Raw genomic sequence first — 13,902 nt, forward strand, 5'->3', positions numbered from 1 at the left:
TTATAAAGATAGGACTGAAAAACCTGTTCACTGTCAGATCATATGCATTGCCTTTATTTGCCATAGGACATTACATATAGTCTAAAAAGGGAGAGGGAAGAAATTTCAGTAGGAAAATATATCCTTTAGATCTTGTACATAGAACAGAGATCATCCTTGCTCTGGTAAAAGATGTCTGAGATGACCTAAGTTCTTCAAGACCAACTTTTATTTCCTCCTACAGAAGAGATGGCTGGTTTCTATTTTTTCAGTGCTGATTTTTATTGATGAAGAAGAAGCACACAGCAGATCTACTACAAAAAAAAAAAAAAAAAGAACATGAGAGGGTCTAGGAAAACTTGTTCTTGTTGCATAGAGCTCTGTAAAAGATGGGGAATGAAAATTTGATTGAAAGAAAAATTTCTAGTACTAAGTTAGCACAAATATTAATGTAGCAGACAATCAATTTTGTTTTGTCTTTGTCTTATATGTAGTAAATAAATTCTTTTCTTAAATTATTATCCATAGATAACCTCAGCAGACATTGTTGAAGTGCTTTAATGAAAAACAGAGCAGAAGTGAGCTTTCATCTCTCTTTTTCAAGCTCCCAAGCAGTACTCATGTGAGATATGGACCAACTGGCAATGCGAGAGATAGGAAAGGTGTGGTAGGAGAAAGAGAATTTTTAAGGTGAATGCAAAATTACAAAGCAATAATGTGGATTAAATTCTCTCAGAGCTGAAAATAGCTCATTCTTTTCAAATGCAAATGATGCAAAGATGTCTTGTATATAACAAGGTAAGAGCGCTCACTTACTAATGACACATAATATCGAACATATTTTAATTTCAGCTATCTAGAGAGTGCTAGTCAGGAAATTGATATAGGCAGCAGTAAAAGTCATTAGAGATATTTACAGAGGTTTCAAAAATAGGCTATACCATTTTTACCAGAAGTCTGAGAAGGTGGTAGCTAGAATTAACTTCAATTTCCCTGGTTACAGAATTGGCAGAATTAAAGTTTCCCTGTAGCGTGATGAAGTTGGTGCTACAGGAAAGAAGGAGACAGACTCTTTAGCAGGGTCTGTGGTGATAAAACAAGGAGAAGTGGCTTCAAGTTCAAAGAGGGGAGATTTAGGTTGGATATAAAGAAAAAATCTTCTACAGTGAGCGTGGTCAAGCACTAGAACATGTTGCCCAGTGATGTGATTGATGTCCCATCCCCAGAGACTATCAAGGTGACGCTGGATCAGGCCCTGGGCAATTTGATCTAGCTGTGGTGTCCCTGTTCACTGCAGGGTAGTTGGACTAGATGGCCTTCAGAAGTCCCTTCCAACTCTAAGAATTCTATGATTCTATGATTCTACGGTGTTATCCCTCCAAAACATTATTCTTTTAACCTGCTGCTCAAGAGCCCATCGATTTCCAGTGTAGCAGAAATCCAATAGCTCAGCATTGCAATTTTTTTCTTGTTCCCCTCTGCAAATATACATTACTTTCTTTGCTGAAATGGTGAGAGCTTTAGGATGTTTTGGTGTTTATTTGTTTGTTTTTTTGTTTGTTTGCATATAAAATGATTGACTCATACACAAAAAGGAGAGAAGTAATTGGGGTAACAGTTTACAAGTTCATATTCAAGAAGTAAAAGTTTAAAAATTCAGTGGCTGACTTGTTTTGGCATATTCTGCAATGAATCACAAGCTTAATTCTCTCTGGCTAGAAAATTAATAAACCCCTCTCATTCCCGCCAGGATACATTCAGCAGGGGATTTAAATAGCTAGCCTACAGCATTGTTTGCAGTTGTCAGAATGTTCAAGTAAGCTATAAATAGCCAGAAATAAAGTAAAACAAGTGTATGGCTTGCTTCTTCCACAAACTTGCGTACTTGTTCCCTATAGAACTTTGTGTTTATCAGGAGATTCCTTTGTTATAACAGAGTCTCTGCTCTTCAGCAGTTAAAAACAACTGGAAAGAATTGAGTTGGGAGAGCATGCTGTGCAAACATGTCTCCGCCACATCATGGCTGTGCTGCTTCCTCTGAGCACACCTGCTACCTTCATCCTCCACTGTCACCTGCAGCAAGTGTCCTCAGCATTGGTGGGACTAGTGATGGCAAACAGACTCATGTATGCTGTATAAGAAGACCAGGATTTTTTGTGGTCTTCCTCCTCAAACAATGGTGTTGGTCAGGCACGCCAACACCAAGTAGACAAATTTTCCGACCTTACATAAAATTATCAGCAGTTGTAAGAAACCAGTGCTAAGACCACGAATGTGTGAGTCTTGTCCACCGTAATGGATCTGAGCACTGTGAATTGTCTTCTAAGTTTCTTAAGATGAACATTCGCAATGGATCTTAAGAGCAACCCAAGGACAGGGACAGGGAACAGAATCTGTCATGCTCTGCACAACACATATCTGCTAGTGAACTCCTCTCTGGCTACCTGGGCCCTTCTGACCACAGATCCTCCAGATCAGCAATTTTAGAGCCTGATCCAAAGCTTGCTGAGGCCAGAGGTAGGCCTTTCCCTTTGAAAGGCTGAGTGATATCCGCTACCATACCTGCAATACCACACCACGCTCTACTATACCAGCAATACTTTTGTGCACCAAAAGTTGTCAGGTATTTTGCTAAACTGAGGCAAGACAGAGGTTCAGATGATCAGCTTTTGAATCTATAACTACTAATGATAAATTTATTTCCTATTAAGAGAGGGGAAGAGTCGTGTTTATGCAGCAAGTCAATCTCTTTCAAACTATGCACGTTGAATTTTAATGCTGACAGGAGTCAGACTTTTTGCCTCCCTCAGTGAGACTGAGTTATGTGAAGAAAGGCTCTCTACAGATGTTGCAATATCATTCATTTTAACTCAATTCCATATTTAGTTTTGTAGCTAAAAGATCTTTAATAGCATTAAGTAAAGGTGATCTCTGTTTATGGAAAGGTGTGGAAACCTGTTTGCTAACTGTGACTAATGGCAAAAGAAGCCGATTTTGTTATTGTGTTTAAAGAGGATTATGCAGTGCAATTCTTTGATTTTAGCAATCAGGGAATTTTAGAAGAAGCCGTCTGCTTATGGCAGCTTTGTGTCTCATTGGAGTTACAATATCTGACAGCATGTACTAGAGGCGTTGCTATGGTAATTAAGCATTTTTCAAGGTTTGGGGTTTTTCAGATTTTTTCAGTTATTAATAAGTTTCCTAAAACAGTTTGGAAAAATACTGGTGCATTAAAATATCGCTAGTTCCTCATAAACGAGCTATTTAGAGTCTAATCCTTGTCTTTTAAAAGTGCATGGCAAGTCTCCCGCTGACTTTTATGGAAACATGACTCGGCCTGAAATATTTGGCAATTTCTGTATTATTTCCTCCAACTGATTTTTTTTTTAAATCAGAAATATTGAAAGTGCCATGGTTCCTGACACATTAATTCCACCAGGGCTTTCTCAGGCCTGTTGTTTCTGGCAGCACAGTTTTGCTAACATAAGAAACTTAAGGCTCATTTCATATCTCCTGTTGCTACAGAATTGTCCTCTGTGATACTACAGCAGCTGGCCATGGCCATAACTCCGCACATCTTTTCTGAGTGACTCCAAAACTCGAAGTTCTGCTAGTGATCGTAAGATGAAAACAAAGAAAGAGTTTACAGGTGAAAATAATGTTGTAGCCTGAGAGTTTTCATCAGCTGCTTTCTCTCCTGAGCCCCTCTGATCCAGGTTGCATTCCCCAGGAATCTGCTGGCAGTATGCAATGGAGTGCTTGACCTACGAGTTGCTCTTGGAGGCAAAATACGGTGCTGTGTCCTTGGCTTCCTTCTAACTTGGCAACTAATCATTAAGGTATTGTATAAACAGCGATCCCTGTCACCACAGTTACCGCTGCCACTGTGTTTTTCATTAAATTCAGTGACTGTGCAGTGCGTACAGATCAGGCCTGCATATGGGTCTCTTAGGATGCCTATTTTGTGAGTTCCAAGGAATCTGAAATGGGAGATATGTTCATATCAGACGTTCAATTCAAGCAAGAAAGTAGGATCTCCAGGCATTTGGGACAGTACGATGTTTGGCACCCAAATAAGTCTTCTGGGTGGGGCTAGGTACAGACAGGCTCAGGCATCAGAGGCGGGGAGGGAGGTAAGATTATTTTCTTTTTGAATCACTGTCTTGGATTTTCACACATTCTGCCTGAATAGTTATTTACACTCATAAATGTTTTTCTTGGAGCTTGTCCTTGAGGAATTGTGAGATAGACAGTCAGCTCAGTTTTGCCAAATACACAGTGTCCATGTCTTTGTGCAGTACCGGAGTCTTTGTGTATCTTCTGTAATAAGGTAAGACAAATGCAGACAAAGGTTTCAGTCTTAATTTTTCTTATTGAAAATCCTACCACTTAATAAGCAGATCAAAGAACCAGATAGCTTGTGGTTTCAGATCATTCCTCAACTTCTCTTTTTTATGGTAGATTCAAAAGATCCAGAGCATGTCATTTTTGAAAAGATTTCAGCCCAACTGGATCTTTCAAAGCTGTCATATATGTAACCAGCAACAAAAACATTTTGTTGTCACCACATTCATTCTAGTCTCGCATTTTCAGCTTCTTTTTTTGACACAGGGTTCCTGCAGTACTTTCCTCTTTTTTGCAAAGATAACCTGTATAGGTAAGGTGAATAAAATAAATACATACATAGATCTTCTGGTCTTCTCTCTTCTCCCACACTAGCAGTTTACATTATTCTGATGCAGTGTTCATAAACTGCCCTAGAGCATATCTCTTCTATAGCTTACCAAGAGTTAAGGATCCCCATCTTTAATTCCCTGCAATTTGAAATTAATTAATTAAAGCCTACAGGATTCAGTCTCCCAAACGATCACTCTTATTTCAGCTTATTACAGGAAAAGCATAGACAAGCACTTTTCACTGAAGTGCTGCAGTAAAAGCTGGCTTCAGAGCTTAAACAAGGAACCTGTGTAAATATATCACTGGCTTTGTGCTCAGTGCTTTCGATTGTCTCCTCAGCTGTTTGGTGAAAAACATGGTAACACGGTTTCTATAGAGAAGACAGTAAATCAGCAGAAGACAGTCTCAGTGATAAGAGCATCTCTTTGACCAGTCCATGAGTATTGCTGCAGAGTGACTGGCTCAGAGTTGAGGAAGCTCTTGCATTTTAATTTTTCTTCTTAATGGTTTCCTTGGTCTTGGTCTGTTAAGCGTGTAATCTGCAATGGCCTTATTAGAGCTGTTTTCTGTGGTCACCAGTACTCTAGATAGGCTACATTGCATGAAATGTGGCACAGTTTGCCAACAATGCCAGATCAACAGTTCTTGTTGTCTTGTTCATCTTTCACTCAGTTTTCAGGGAATTTGTTGGTGCCTGGCTAGCTGGGGCTCCACAATATGTGCTTAAAACAAAAAAAGTAATAAGAAAAAAATCAGAAGGATGAACGGCCCGGTATCTGTAGGCATTTCATATGGATTATCTTATCCTGAAGATATTTCATGTGGTTGATAATTTTCACAAAAATCAGTTATCATCTTCTGAACAAGCCATACGTGGATACTGGCCAGACACTAGTGATAGCATTGACCAATGCAGGTAAAATAATTTTCTGCTAAGGACGTTCTATGAGGTTTTCATCATAAGTAGTTAAGGTTTACAAGAATAAAGCAAAAGATGTAATATACAATGCTAAGCAAGAGTTCTAAGACAAAATGTACGGTTACTTGCCAGTTTAAATTGAATGGTAGCTGCTAGAGATTTTACAACAGTAAATTCTTATTCTCAGGGTAGTTTCTTGAATTGTAATGCAGCTCTGGCAAAACAGTTTCTGAAGGAGTTTTTTTTTCAAGATTTCAGTGTTCTCATCAGCTATGGCTCAGAGTTTTGACAAATCCTCCTCCTCCAGGAATCATTCATGATATATACATATATACACTCAAATTTAGAGTTCCCAGTTAGGAACTAGTTAGATATTTAACTATTTGTTCAGGAAGGCTTTGCCACAGCGATCATGGATTAGCACCACTTGTCAGTTTATAACCAAATCATTTTTTATAATGCTTCTGAAACCAAACAGAACTCAGTAAGAGGAAAAAACCCCTAGACCCTCAAATGTGTAGGCTCAGTTTTCTCAGTCCAATAAACATCTTGAGAATTCTTGGACTCATTTGAACTCTGCAGCTTGAGATTTCACTCTGATCAGCTTCTGAACAAGGATTGATTTTTCATTTTCACAATTTTTCCGCAACTCAAAGTCCCTTGTCTTCACAGAGACTGTGGTATCCAGGGATTCATTCTCTGATCGATGGGCAAAGCCTGAGATCTGCTAAAGCAAGCTTATGGGAATTTCCTAAGAGTGAATGACATCAGTCACTGTCAAGCAGGACTGAGTGTCCAATGACTCAGTTAAACATCACTGACAGGAACTTGTACTGGAAGAAGTGTGTCAGAGAACTCAGACCCAACTCCAAACAATATGTCTTTTCATTGCAACCCTTTTTTTAAATGACAGCTATTATATGTGAGATCCATCACAAGGAGACTTTTAGATATCTTCACATTGAAACCACAGAGCAGACTGTAGAGGACACAATTGGTCATTTTTAAAATGCTCATTGTGGTCTTGTGGTAACGCTTGTTTAATACTGATATCAGATAATAACACGATCATTGCCATTAGGTTCAGCAGGGCTCTGCAAAATCTCAACCTTTTCTGAATGCTGCTAGCTTTCTAACTTGCTCTAATTCTGTCCATAGATGTAAGGGTTGCAATGTAGAAGTACTCAAAGAGAAGAAAAATATTTATCAAGCTTGATAACAAAATATTATATGATGTTTTTCTTCTGTTATTTTTTTAAGGACTATATAATATCTTGGGCTTCCAGGCTGGTGGCAAAATGCCAGTAAGCTCTTTTCCTGCCTTATTTTTTCAGTTTTGATGTTCGCTCAGACCCCTCAAATTTGATTTTCCACTTACTTCAGTTAGAAGCAGCATTAAATATAGATAGTTCTGGGGTTGTCACCTTATAAGCAGGAACAAAGGAGCCTGAGTTTCTGCATTTTACTAAGCTCTTTTATGGATAATGTAAAATTTACTTATTGATATCAGAGTTTCCACTATTGCCCCATGCTAGCACCGTGTAACGGGTTTACTGCATTAAATAAATATGCTTAATATAGAGCTGCTCTATTGAATTGGTCTGTATTCAGGAGTCGCTTCTTGGAAAAGGGAAAAATAATTGTAAGGAAGTGATAGAGCGTTTGTAGTTAATTTTTCCATTTATAAAGAAAACAAGATGCTTCCATATAAACATAATAGAGAAGGAATGCTCCACTTAATAAATGAACTAACTCTATTTACACTTCATTCAAATAAGATGTACTGACCATGCTGTTGGTGTTGCACAATTTTTAGCTTGTATATTCTGAACTCTGTGTGGACCTTGTGTGGGGCTCAGGCATTTCCTTTCTTATGACTTTTAGAAGTTTCCAGTTCATGGAACTTGGAACATTAAGAATCTCCTGATCCCCATATTATTATTCTTTCTTTCACTCCAGGGTCAGTCACCCTCCACGGAGGCCTTCAGCTACATCCAAAAGACAAGTTGCTTAAGGTCTCTCTTCAGTGTATAGATATATCTTTAAAAGCATGCTGTCATGGACCCTCAGGAATCCCTCTTCCTAGCAGGACCTTGAAGTCCTGCTAACTCAAGTGCAGTTGAGAGTTACTCAAGATGAGGCCTATGAAAGTCTCATAGGCAGCTGCCCCACTGCTGGAGGACTGACCACAAGGGAGCAGCCAGAAATCACAGCTTAAGCTTCAGGGAAATGTGATAAAAAGCAGACTAACTTGATCTCCCAGACACTTGTCTGACCAGAAATACTTGGACAAATAATTATTAATAATAATTGCGTAATAAGCGTGTTGATTACAGAACTTTCTCTTTTCTCAATGGAAGGCCTACAACTCACCGTGGCAGCTCTTCCTATGAGTGGGCATGTGCTACAGCATCAGTGCTCACTGATTTAGGCAGTTTAAAATTGTCTTTCTGACTAATTATTACAGTCAATGCATCAGATACCCTTTTTGCTGTTGTCAACTTTATTTCCTTGTGAAAAATCAGTTACATAACGCATCGCCTCTGAAGTGTAGGAACATCACGCTATAGGAAAAAAAAAAAAAATGGATAGTTTCTGCATAGCCAGAAACTCAGGTTTAAGTCATGTCACACAATGTAATAACGGGTAAAAATGATGCTGTATCAGAATTACTGATCTTCATGGTTGGTATTAGTTTTTATCCACTATTTGACATCTGGGAGGAATAATTGCAGAAATAGGTAGATAGACTGCTATTTAATCTTGTTCCAAGCACAAGCTCAAGACTTGAATTAAATTTATAGACAGGAATTATTATAATTCCTAAATGGCTACAACCGTAAAGCATTATTTTTGATGGTGACCCTATGACTGTATATTGCATCAGTATTCACACACAGACTTCAAGATTTAGTAAATGATGAAGCAAAGAAAGCACACTACGGTTCTGTGTAAACAGGGGGTTGTGAATGGCAAAGAAGAGTCAGAAAACTCCAGCTGTGTTTCAGGCAACAGGATTACTGGTGTGCAAGACCATCATGAGTTCCCAGTCATCTGGTGATTCACATCTCCTGAGCCTCTACAAATAATCTGCTATTGACATTGCATAAACATCATGAGACAAAGACTCATGGCAGAGTGCAAATGTGAGAATGTCTAACAATTACACAAAGGGAGAAAGAGAACTGATGTGAGCAAGATGAAGTCGTACAGCACACTTAAGAAGTACAACGAAGATGTTGGACTGGTACCTGAAACTATTAGCCCAGTTATTGACTATATTAGAGAAACAAAGATATAGCACTAAAATAAAAAAGAGGTTGAGCAAAATTCATGTGAAGGAAGATACTCTAGTCTTAGGGACATTCATCAGGATGGGATCAGAAAAAAACAGAGTTAGAAGGAAAGGGTCTTATAACAGGAGGGAAGGACAAACAGAACAAGGCTAGAGACTGAAACCTGATCCATCACTGATCAACCAGTAGGAGAGAGAGTTGGAAGGTGAGAGAGAACAGATGAAATAGCAAATAAAATGTGCTGGAAATTATGGAGAGCTGAAAAGATAAGATGCAGAGGAGGAAGGAGTTACCTGAAGATGACTTAGAGAAAGGAATAAGAGCAATAGTTGATATGAGTTAAGGGCACTGAGCTGGGACTAGGACTACCTTTTTTCAGGGTAGCTTCTCTTAAGTATTCTGAGCTGCTTTGAGAAGACTTTTCTCTTATGTAGAAGGGAACATCCAGTGCCTGGATTGTCACAATCTCTTTTTTTTCTCCTTCTGAACTTCCAGGAGTATTGTGCTTCTCCTCTGGAAATCATCCTTCTCCAGTAAGGTATTACACATCACACTTTTCTTAGTGCCTGATAAAGAGCTGAAACAAGCTGTTTCTGACTAAGGTATTTTTAGTGCCTCACCAGTCACTGCTGTAAAGTCTTTTATGGCTCAGCATGAATTCCCTGCAGGTAGATACTGAAAGCCTAATTCCACAATTACATAAAGACAACTAAAAGAAGTAACATAATGTTTGCAAGCAGATCTACAATTCCTTTGTCCTGCAGGAATGCAACAAGAGGCCTAAGCTAGAAATACATTTGTTGAGTATACTTGTCTTAGCCTTTTGAGAGGAAAAACAAATAAACAAAAGCATAAAAATAGATATAAAAGAGATAAAGTAAGAAATAAGGGAGATGAGGTCTCGTGTAGCCTAATAGAAAGCTATTAGTAGTAGCAGAAGGATGTCAGGTGCTGCCAAATATATCTTCAATGCTAGATAAGTTTATCGATGAGCACTTCTTGTAGGGCAACAAATCTAATGATGCTAGAGTTTAGTTTTTGTCTTGGGCCACATTTGGATAGTTAATAACATCAAGAAACAATGCTTGAAATATCCAGGTGTAGTTAATGTAGCTTGCCAGTCATCTCCTTTTTTCTCAGCAGATGCCTTTTTTAAATTAAACTTTTGGAGGCAGCTACCAGCTAAGATAACTTCCAGAATCTGTTAGATTCCTAATGGACAAAACTGGTCAATCCAGAATTTTAATTCTTGATGGCATGGCACCCCCACTCAGAAGAAGGCAGGGCAATTGTGGATTCCTGCTTCAACCTCACTGCTCACTGCACTACATTTGCTTTCCTTAGAAAAGTCTTAGCCTCCAGACAGATGGTAGGGTCTGGTATGGTGATGCTCCTTGCAATCAAAGCTCATTTTTCCCCCAAGTGTACACATACTAAATCTATCACCCAGCTCTATAATATGTGTGCTGGTCAGCTGGGTGTCTGCTGTCCAGGATCTCCATGTCAGCCCAGGGCAGGAGAGAGTGGTGGTCTCTCAATTGGTCTCTTTTCATGATAGTTGAAGGTTTTGGGGTTTGTCCTTCACACTCTCTAATTGTTCCTTTCTGCCTTTAGCTCTGTGGGGGAGACCACCTACCTGGTATGCAGCCAGAGGAGCTGAGCAGCCTGGGAAACAAGAAGAAAAAAGTCTCCATCCTTCCAAAGCAGGATTTTTTTCAGGATTTGTCTCCCACAAAGACATTTTGATTGATTTGATTTTGCGCCCCAGTTCAGCACAGCATTTCTTCTCTTGAAAGAAAAGGAGAAAGGAGAAAGGGGAAAGGGGAAAAGGGAAAGGGGAGGAAAGGAAAGGAAAGGGGAGGAAAGGAAAGGCGAGGCAAGGCAAGGCAAGGCAAGACAAGGAAAAGAGACAGTCATCTGGAAAGCCCTAGTTATTTTATTATTCCCTTTTTCAGGTCATACCTTGGTACACACCAGGATACTTTGAACTGAGGATCAGAAGTATTAGGCTCTCCTGCAAATTGAGGCTGAGTTTCTATCTCTGGACAGAGAGCCAACCCACAGAGAATTTAAATGACCTCTCTGGATCACGGTGAGAGCTTGGATGAGCAGCTCTATTGCACCATGTGAAAGCAGAACCTTGAGCCAGGCAGTATTTGGGAGGTGGTATTGAGCTGTTTTGGTCACTCTCCTATTTAGCTGACCTAACAGTGTTGGGAACAGATAGTTACTTCAGATAGGTACTGCAGTCCATGCTCATAACCTCAGAGAGGGAGAGGGAAAATGAGAAAACTGTGAGCCATTAAAATAGCAAAGCTGTAATTGATATTTGCTAATATGCAGGCAGAAACATATGTTAATGGAGCTTACTATAATATTCAGCAACAGTAGCAGTCCAGGCTGCACATGAAAAGCATTAAACTCATGTAAAAACAATGCTGATGTGGAGCTTTTTTTGTTTGTATGTTTGTTCTTTTTTCTTCATTCTTTTTTTTGGGGGGGGGTAAGGGGGGGATACATTGCATAAGGAGATGTTAAATGTTAAATATTTGATTTTTGCTCTTTAGTTTGTCACAGGAGGAATTATATTCATGTAGCTACTTATTAAAAAGATTTACTACAAAATATTGCATGCCACACTGTTGCTTTTTGAAGTTCGCATTTCTTTTCATAAACATTTTTTCACTTGACAACCTGAAAATTGCAATGAGCACATCCCTTATCATTTATTTTGCATTTTATGTATTTTTCATAGATACAGCTTTAAAATGTTTGTAATAACTCTTCAAAGCTGAACCTCAGTAATGGAAAGGAAGGTTGGAAGCTGATAAATGTTCTGATGGATCTATTGGTTGAAAAATATTGTATTTGGCCAAGTTGAGATGAAACAAAAGCTGTAAAAAATATTGCATAGAGCAATGTATTTACATTCTTATCAGAAATTTAATAAGTATATTCAGCAAAATTATTCTGGAAGATTTGTCAGGCATTTAACACTTTGCTACCTTAGAAATAGGTTTCATTATTGCTAAATGTGTGGAAGTAAATAATAGTCAGTTATATTTCAATTATATTGAAAAATAATTGCCATGTGCCTTACACCCACTGTCTAGATGGTTCATAACTCAAACATCTCTTCCCCTCTCACTCCAGTAGTGGTTCACAGCAGTCATCTTTTGAGGGGTGAGGAAGCTTTTCTATTAAGATGCGATTTCTTACAAAACATACCATAATTGTATTTTAGTGACTGATCAGCAACTCCATATTATCTGAAATGACATTAAACAAAAGAAAGTAAGTATGTTTTGAGAAGTACTGATTTTTGCTGTTCATTGCTTTCATTTCGTGCACATGAATTTGAAAATTGTAGCGACTTCCAGTGAGTCAGATTTTAGTATAAAGTAAGCAAGGTTCAACTGTGCTTCAAGAGCTAATTACTTTTCTACCGGAATAAACCTGAAATAAGAGAACAAAATACCAGGCTGCATGTAATTCTTTTAGTATTAATTCAGACTTTGTGGTTGTCCAAAAGGTTTGATTTGTCACAGTCATGTCTTTCTACTCAAGCTTGAAGTGAAAAGTACAGTCTTGTGTTTCTTGTGGAACACAGCAGGGTAGAAATGAATGCCACTAATTCATCTCAAGCTTGGGTAGGAGGAGGAGTGGGCTTATTCCTCAGCTAAGATATTTATATAAATAATACTGCTACCTCCCTCTTCTTGTGGTGTATTTCCTCTCTCAATCTGAAGTATTTTGCAAGAAGCTGAAAAATCTATACCTTAAGTCATAGATCCATGAGATACCTTGAGTTGGAAAGGACTCATGAGGATCACTGAGCACAACTCCTGATCCCAGATGGAAGTAAAGCACTAAATATTCAGATAAAAGAGGACCACACCAGCTGCCTCCCCAAATCCCATAAATCCAAAAGTCTAAAGGAATCAGACCTGACTTTTTCCCAACTTAGAAACTTGCTCCCATCTCTAATTATACATCATAATTCAGTGCAGTCACTGGCATAATTGGCCATCTGTGTACTTTCATATGTGTGAAACAAACACTGGGAAAGGTTAGACAGGGCTGGTGCCACTAATGCTCATGGAGAGGCAATAGAAGCTAAACTTCAGAGCTGGATTTGAGATCCATTTTGCAAATAAAATGTGACTTTTCTTCTTGGTTTTGAGAGTTATGAAAAGCCTAAACAACATGACAGCAGAGCTAAATGGCAGTGGAAAGGCAAGGGTGGGACCAGAAGGCTTGCAGTTTGTTTCTGGGGAAAAACAATTGTCTCTCTCATAATTTCTGCTCAGTTTGATTTACTTCTGGACATAGTCCACTATTAATTAAATAGATGATAGTATTTCAGAGGTTGCTGCAGCTCTGCTTCCCCAGGTCTGGACAGTGAGGAAGTGATTCCAGGCAGGAACATTCATACACAGCCAGCTTCAGGGGTGGACGCAGTGCCTTACCTGGAGTAATTCCAGTAGCTGGTCCCAGATTCCTCAGTTTCCTCAGCTCCTTAGACATACTATGCATGAAGGTTCACAGTCTTACTGGTACGCCTGTCTCTTATCCTGTATGCCTACACGTCCAGCTTGAAGCACACTGGCATTCACACATTCCTACTCAGAACAGAAGATGGCTATAAATAGGGTTTAACCAGAATATCAGTTAGGCTGTGGTGATCTAGCACAGAGCTCAGTCAGACAAGTACACTGCCTGCTAGCCCTCTTGTCCCTTCTTACCTCAGTTTTCCCCAGTTTGCCTTGACCCCTTCCTTTTCCCCACCTTTGTCCCATCCCCAAAGTATCCCGTAAGTCTCATACATCCCTGACAGTTTCTGAGGTGTCTGGTGGAGATGGTTTAATTGGAGAGGTCACCTCAGTGGTTTTGCACCACACACAATAGGTGAGCACTCCTTTGGGCAGTCTCAGGTGCAGCAGATTCAGTGTGCTCCATTTTCCCCGTTACTGGGTTGCTAGGGCTCCTCTGCCTCATTGTTCATCTGCTCCTCACCAGACATTTGCAGTC

At 39.2% G+C, this 13,902-nt stretch overlaps 1 long non-coding RNA gene across 1 annotated transcript; it reads right to left on the reverse strand.

The window, feature by feature from the left end:
* Positions 1-26: 26 nt before the first annotated feature.
* LOC109365690 (uncharacterized) lies at positions 27-13,491 on the reverse strand. Its single transcript, XR_002111409.3, has 4 exons — positions 13,341-13,491; positions 12,100-12,140; positions 10,508-10,659; positions 27-293 (listed from the first exon to the last, which is right to left on the reverse strand). It is a non-coding gene; the product is annotated as an uncharacterized LOC109365690 (long non-coding RNA).
* Between the last annotated feature and the right edge of the window lie 411 nt (positions 13,492-13,902).

The sequence above is a fragment of the Meleagris gallopavo genome, chromosome 1, assembly GCF_905368555.1.
Source record: "Meleagris gallopavo chromosome 1, MGAL_WU_HG_1.1, whole genome shotgun sequence".
In the NCBI taxonomy this organism is placed as follows: Eukaryota; Metazoa; Chordata; class Aves; order Galliformes; family Phasianidae; genus Meleagris; species Meleagris gallopavo.